The sequence below is a fragment of the Sorex araneus genome, chromosome 3 (assembly GCF_027595985.1).
Source record: "Sorex araneus isolate mSorAra2 chromosome 3, mSorAra2.pri, whole genome shotgun sequence".
NCBI classification, from domain to species: domain Eukaryota; kingdom Metazoa; phylum Chordata; class Mammalia; order Eulipotyphla; family Soricidae; genus Sorex; species Sorex araneus.
Window position 1 is genome coordinate 108,096,580 of NC_073304.1, and position 7,327 is coordinate 108,103,906.

A 7,327-nucleotide genomic window follows, 5' to 3' on the forward strand; every position below is an offset into this window, starting at 1 on the left:
TCTATGGCCAACTAATTTTCTTTTTCTTTTTAAAATTTATTGAGATCCTATGGTTTACAATAATATATGGTTTCTCATGGTGGATAAGCTCAGAACACAAAATAAAGATAGGCTCTTCAACAAATGGTGTTGGGAAAACTGAATAACCACATATTTTTTTAAAATGTTGCTAGTATGGTTGTAGTGTTGCGTGAGGTTTGCCAAGGCATCAAAAATCAGATGGCAGATGGGCCAGTCACATAATGCTATTCAGAAGTGACTGCTGGACTAGAGCTGTTACCAACTGGATTCCACAGGATGTCAGAAGACCTCATGGCCGCTCACCAACTAGATGGTCAAATTTCTTCGTCAAATCCCTGAATGAACGATTTGAGGCTCTGTCTGTTCCTGGAGCAAGCAGATATCATTGGGCTGCACTAGCACGCAACAGGGACAAATGGAGATGCTACTGACACCCGCTCGAGCAAATCGAAGATAAACGGTACTACAAGTGATACAAGTGAAGTGATGGTTGTAGTGTAGAAACATACCCATAAGCTGTGTTTACTTTTTTTTAACAATAACTATTTTACAGTAATATTCCTTCAAAAATTACAACTATAGTTTAAAAGATTGTAATGGTTTTTCAACAGCTTTAAAATAACACCTCTGGGGCTGGAGTGATAGCACAGTAGGTAGGGCATTCGCCTTGCACATGGCTGACCTGGGTTCGATTCCCAACATCCCATATGGTACCCCCAAGCACCGCCAGGAGTAACTCCTAAGTGCATAGTCAGGAGTAACACCTGAACATTGCCAGGTGTGACCCAAAAAGCAAAATAAATAAATAAATAAATAAGTAAATGAATGAATGAATTAATTAATTAATTAAATAACACCTCTATTTTTATAGGTACATGAGCATTTGAACTTAAGTTTTTTCTTCTCTGATCTGATTATTTCTTATTTTGCCTTCTATGTAGCTATATTGGGTATTATTGATGAATACAATAGAAGAATATCATTTATTTCAAAATATAATTTCAGTATTTAAAATTTTGTTTTCATATTTAATCATATTCTTGTAATTTATTGTTAATATAATAACTTGAAATCTTCTATTATATTATAGCTCAGTGTTTGCAAGAAGTATTTGTTTTAGTGCAATTTTTAGTTGCAGGAGAATATTTTGGTCTTTTTATTTCAGTTTAAGTGAAATTCGTTATGTGCCTAAAGATTATAAGTTTCAACAGTCAGTTAGAGAGTACTGTGTTAAAGAAACTTAGTGTTATCTGTGAAAGTTTAGGTTATTATTATTTGTGAGAGGGAGTTGGACCATCCCAGCTATGTGCAAGGCTTTCTCTTGTCTCTGCTCAGTGATGACTCCTGTCAGTTTTCTGAGAATCATATTTGATGTTGATGATTGAGCTTTTGCTGTCCTCATGTAAGGCAAACACCTCAGCTTCTATTTTATATCCACTGTTGAACATATAGATACTTAAAAGAATAAGATTAAATTGCTGAGAATTGACATAACTTTTTTTCTGTTAGATATAAATGTAGCACTGTATAAATGAGTATTTTTAAAAGAGCAGTGAATTAAAAGTTAATTAAAAATAGAAAACTTGAACTATTCTTCCTGTTATCTAAGGTAAGCAAGATATTTATTTGAAAATCAGGTTGTCGTGATTTGAATATATGGTATGGTGTGACATTGATCTCCAAGAAGATATTGAGATAAAGAAGTTGTACAGTAAATTGAAGATATCAACACTATTGGCAACAACCTCCTTTTACTTCTACTTCCTTAGTGAATTAATCTTTAATTGTCAAGAAAAAGATAATTTCTTCTGCTGCAGTTCTCTCTGTATTCTGTGTATATAAGAGTTTAAGATAGCTGAATGTATATGCATATGTAAATACATAAATGCACACACACACACACACACACACACACACACACACACACACCCCTTTTTCCCTCTCTGCATATGATTTGGTGCCAGACTGTTCAACACCTTGCATGTGTAATTATTTACTTGTGTGTATGTCTTTTGACCACATCAGAAATGCACCTAGCTCTGAGCTCAGGGATCAATACTGGTGGTACTTAGGGACAGAATCTGGGTGGAACATATGCAAGGAAAATGCTCTCCTCAGTTTGTTATCCTCTGACCCTCAATGTTATACTATATCCTCCCTTAATTTATTGGATGTTCGCTCCATAGTTGCTTTGAGTCCTTCAACCATCTTCACGATTTCCTCTCTGAATTCTTTATCAGAGAGGAGACTATATTTCTGGGGAGTCATTGCTGGGCTTGCAGAGATCCTCCCTTCTATCTCTGCTGGTGGTGGGGATTTTCGCTGTTTCTTCATGTTGATATGGGTTTTACTATTAGGTGCTCTTCTTAGCTTGAGAGGGGTCTCAAGAGAAACCATAGAATTATGATCTTTTTACAAAGGACTCTATGTGCGGCTCGATGAGTTCATTAACAGCCTTTGTGAAATGAGGATAGGCTAGGTCAGTTGACTATTAACATATAGTGACTAAGATGACGAGGGTATTCTTCAGAGGGATAGATTCTATCGATTAAGGCCAGAGCACAATGCATTTAATGGGAAAAATATCTTAGGCTGCTAAAGCGGCAGCCGCTCCAGAAGGAGGGCACGCCCCCTTTGAGGCCACGCCCCCTTGCGTGTGGACACGCCCCTTACAACCTGATAGAGATGGGAAAGGTCAGGCCCACCGCAGGGAGACTCAGAGGCGCGAGACGGAAGGACGGGTCTGGGGTCTCCGGGGCCTCAGGCCGCGGCCGCGGGGGGATCCGAGCGCTCTTCCACCGGGGGCCGGGTCCAAGAGGGAGAGTGCCACCTTACTCTCAGTTCTTAAATTCTCATCCCATGTGTCATAATGTACAGTAATAATTTCCAGAATCGTATTATCTAGGTAGTTATATATGACTGTAGATATGTTTGTATACTGTTTATCAGGTGTGGAAAGCTATCTGCTTCCTGAGCTCTCACTTACAATAAATAGTGGATTGAGAAAAATTTGAAAAATCTGCTTTTCAAAAGGAATGATGCTATGGGTTGAATTGTATTCTCTCAACTCGTGTGTTGAAAAGATATATCCCTGTTGCCTCCTTATGTGACTGTAATTGGAGAAAAGGCCTTGAAATTGATGCTGGAGTTAAATTTAAGTTCTTCGGGTATGTCTTAAACTACCTCCTACTATGGAAGACACATACAGTTCTGAAGATCATGCTCTGAATATTGTCAAGGACATGTTGCTGATTCATCCAGTACCAAAGATAGTGACAGAATATTCTTCGGCTAGCAATAAATTCAATTTAGCAATAACAATTCTGCAATAAATTTGACCTCACTGAACAGGTTCTATAAAATAACACAGGGATTTGAATTTACCAGTATTGTTATCAGATAATCCATATTAATTATTTGTATATATAATGTTAGAAAGATAAAACTTTAATATACCGGACAAAATTATGACAAATATGATAGTCATTAAAATGTTAAGAACTTGTTTATATTATTGGTCAAATTCTGTTCTCTTGAACTAAGCATGTTAAAATGAAATGACCTGATAGGATTAAAATATAAAGTGAAAAGTACTATGTAGAGTTCTGTAGTTTTAAACTGAGTAAATTTTTTCATATTATTAAATGAGAAGTAGAAAAGTACGTAGTTTTGTTGTTGTTGTTGTTTGTATATGTAAACAACTGAGCATATGGTTGACAATTTAAGCATGCTTAGATTCGTAGATTTCAGGGCCTTAATTTTTTTTTCTTTTGGTGGGAGTCACACCTGGCTGTGCTCAGGGATAACTCTTGGCTCTGTATTCAGAGATTACTCCTAGCAGGTCTCCAGGGACCATATGAGGTACCAGGGTGCAAACTCAGTTCAATTGCACTCAAATATCATGAAACACGAAATCACAAAATCCCGTTAATCATCAATTTCTCGAGCAGGCTCAGTAACTTCTCATTTTGTCCTTTCCTTGAGATCTTAGAAGTCTATCTTGACTCGGCCCTCCCAATGAACTCAAGTATATTGAGTGTATATCTCTCTAGTCATAATTTTTTTGACCAATACTTTAAAGCCTGTAATTACTTAAATACTGGAACAATTGCTTTCTATACAAGTTGTTGACATTCTAGTTTTCAAAATCTCAACTATCTGGAATCCACTTGAGTCTAGGATGAAGCAAAATGACTTCATCCTAATGTGTGCTATACATTCAGACTGCAGGGTCCAAAAATAAGCATGCACATTCAAACCAGTTGCGCTCTCTCTCTTTCTCTCTCTCTCTCTCTCTCTCTCTCTCTCTATATATATATATATATACAAATATATAGTCTGGCAAGCTACCCATGGCATATTCGATATGCCAAAAACAGTAACGATAGATCTCATTCCCCTGACCCTGAAAGAGCCTCCAGTCATTGGGAAAGATGAGTAAGGAGAGGCTGTTAAAATCTGAGGTCTGAGTGTAATAGAGACAGTACTGGTGCCCGCTCGAGTAAATTTATGAACAATGGGTTGACAGTGATAGAGTGAAAGTGATATATATATGTATATATATATATATATATATATAGTATTTTGTATTTTCCCGCAGAGCAGAGCCTGGCAAGCTACCTGTGGCGTATTCGATATGCCAAAAGCAGTAACAATGACGGTCCTCATTCCCCTGATTCTTTTTTTAAATTTATTTTTTAATAAGTGAGTCACCATGAGGGTATAGTTACAGATTTACCCATCTTCGTCTTTGTGTTTCCCTCATATAATGTTCGAGAACCCATCCCTCCACCAGTGTCCATTCTCCAAAAAATATGGAATGCTTCACGAATTTGCGTGTCATCCTTGCACAGGGGCCATGCTAATCTTCTCTGTATCATTCCAATTTTAGTATATGTGCTGCCGAAGTGAGCACTCATTCCCCTGATTCTGAAAGAACCCCCAATATGCCATCTGGCTACACTAGCATTCAATAGTGACAAGTGGAGACATTAACTGGTGCCTGCTCAAGCAAATCAATGAACAACGGGATGACAGTGACACAGTAATACAGTGATATAGTGATTATTATGTTGTATTATTTATTGTAAAATAAATTTGACTTTGAATTAATTTCAGGTATTTGAATCTAAGTAATTTGCTAAAACCATTTTTGTTTTCTTTTTGTTTATATGGGTCACATTTTTTCAAGGCTAACTCCTGCTTCTATGCTCAAGGATCATATCTTGAAGAGCTCAGAGGACTTTATACTGTGCTGAGGCTTTGGGAATTGAAACTTGGTTAGGTGTGTACAAGCAAGCTTCTTACCAACTGTATTATCTCTCCAGCCCATCAGCCTGCTTCTTAACAATAAAAATTTAACAAGTCAGAGACAACTTTTCATTTCATATTATTTCTGTCACTTTCAGCTCTAATACAATAGCTCTTTTTCACACTATTTTGTCTTCTAAATAAAATTATGGCTCACTATCTACATTATGATGTGATGACCCATATGTCCTACCAGGAATGCCCCTTTCAACTTTGGAAAATACTTCATGAATTTGTGGAACAATATTCTTGATTATTTAGGTACCCTGTTTCTTCATAGACATAAGAGGAATCTTCAACGTCTTGTTTTTTTAACAGTCTTAAAATGGCAACTCTCTAGAGTCAATAATTTTCCTACTCCTATTTCTTCTCTAACTTCAGATAGCTAGAGAGACACTTTATTTATCTACACAGTAAATCCTAAATAAGGGTTTATCTGTATTATTAAAATTTGACAGCTGCATTTAAAAATCTTTTTTCCCCTGCCTCCGCCCTCTGGTGATGGAATGAAATAGCTGCATCTATTACCGTCTATAATTTTTTCTTTTCTTGAAAATTTCACTTAGTCTCTTAAAATTGTAGTCATTTATGATTAGGTTTGACACATAACATGTTTAAACAGCAGTCTCTTTACCCACTTCCCTCCACCAGTGCCTCCCACTCCATGTTTGCCTTCAACCCACCAGTATACCTCCCTAGGAGGTACTTTAAAAAGAAGTTTTACACTGTGCTTTACAGTACTGCTACTTAGGACATTTTATGCATAACACTTTACCACTTTCCAGAATCGCCTCCTCCTCACATTGAACACTTTCCTCCATCATAATTTCATCCCACTCTCTGTTCTAGTCCTAAGGCTCCTGGAGCAGCATGTTTCCTATGGAAGACCAGTTCTCAAGTTCTTTGTTTAAATTTTCTTTGGATAGTCTTTTTTTTAATTTTAAGTTTGTTATTGAGTCACCAGGTGGAAAGTTACAAAGTTTTCAGGTTTAAATCTCAGTTATACAATGCTCGAATACCCATCCCTTCACCAGTGCACATATTCCACCACCAAAAATCCCACTATAGCTCCACCCCGCACCCCCACACCCCTAACCCCCCACACCCCTAACCCCTCATTCTTAGCCCCCCCGCCTGTGTAACTAATAAATTTCACTTTATTTTCACTTTGATTGCATTCAATATTTCAACAAAACTCACTAATATTGTTTGGAGAGTCTCTCCCCTAAAGTCAGACCTGCTGAAAAGGAAGCATTAGATAATTTGTTTTCCATTGCTGAGGATGAAGAGGTATGAGGTCGAGTGACCACCTTAACGGCCTCTCTGTTTCGGGTTTCTGTATTTTAGTATTTTAGTAACTAAGTCCAGAGAGATATCTGTCAGAAGTTGCATCATTGCCAACTTGTACTTCTCAGTTACATTATATTCCACATATGAGTGCAATCTTTCTATGTCTGTCTCTTTCTTTCTGACTCATTTCACTCAACATGATACTTTCCATGTTGATCCATTTATATGCAAATTTCATGACTTCATGTTTTCTGACGGCTACATAGTATTCCATTGTGTAGATGAACCAGAGTTTCTTTAACCAGTCATCTGTTTTGCTATCTCAAACTAAGAAGCTTCTGCACCTCAAGAGAAACAGTGACCAAAGTACAAAGACAATCTACAGAATGGGAAAGGATATTTACGCAGTATCCATCCGATAAAGGGTTGATAACAAGGATATACAATGCACTGGTTGAACTCCACAAGAAGAAAACTGCCAACCCAATCAAAAAATGGGGTGATGAAATGAACAGAAACTTTCCTAAAGAAGAAATCCGAATGGCTCAGAGGCACATGAGAAAATGTTCAACATCACTAATCATCAGGGAAATGCAGATCAAAACAACCATGAGATATCATCTCACACCACAGAGACTGGCCCACATCCCCCAAAACAAAAACAACCGGTGTTGGCATGGATGTGGGGAGAAAGGGACTCTTCTTC

At 37.4% G+C, this 7,327-nt stretch overlaps 1 non-coding gene across 1 annotated transcript; it reads right to left on the reverse strand.

Annotated features, from left to right (window-relative positions):
- Positions 1-4,829: 4,829 nt before the first annotated feature.
- On the reverse strand, positions 4,830-4,936 carry LOC129403802 (U6 spliceosomal RNA). The gene has a single exon (XR_008629463.1). It is a non-coding gene; the product is annotated as a U6 spliceosomal RNA (small nuclear RNA).
- Between the last annotated feature and the right edge of the window lie 2,391 nt (positions 4,937-7,327).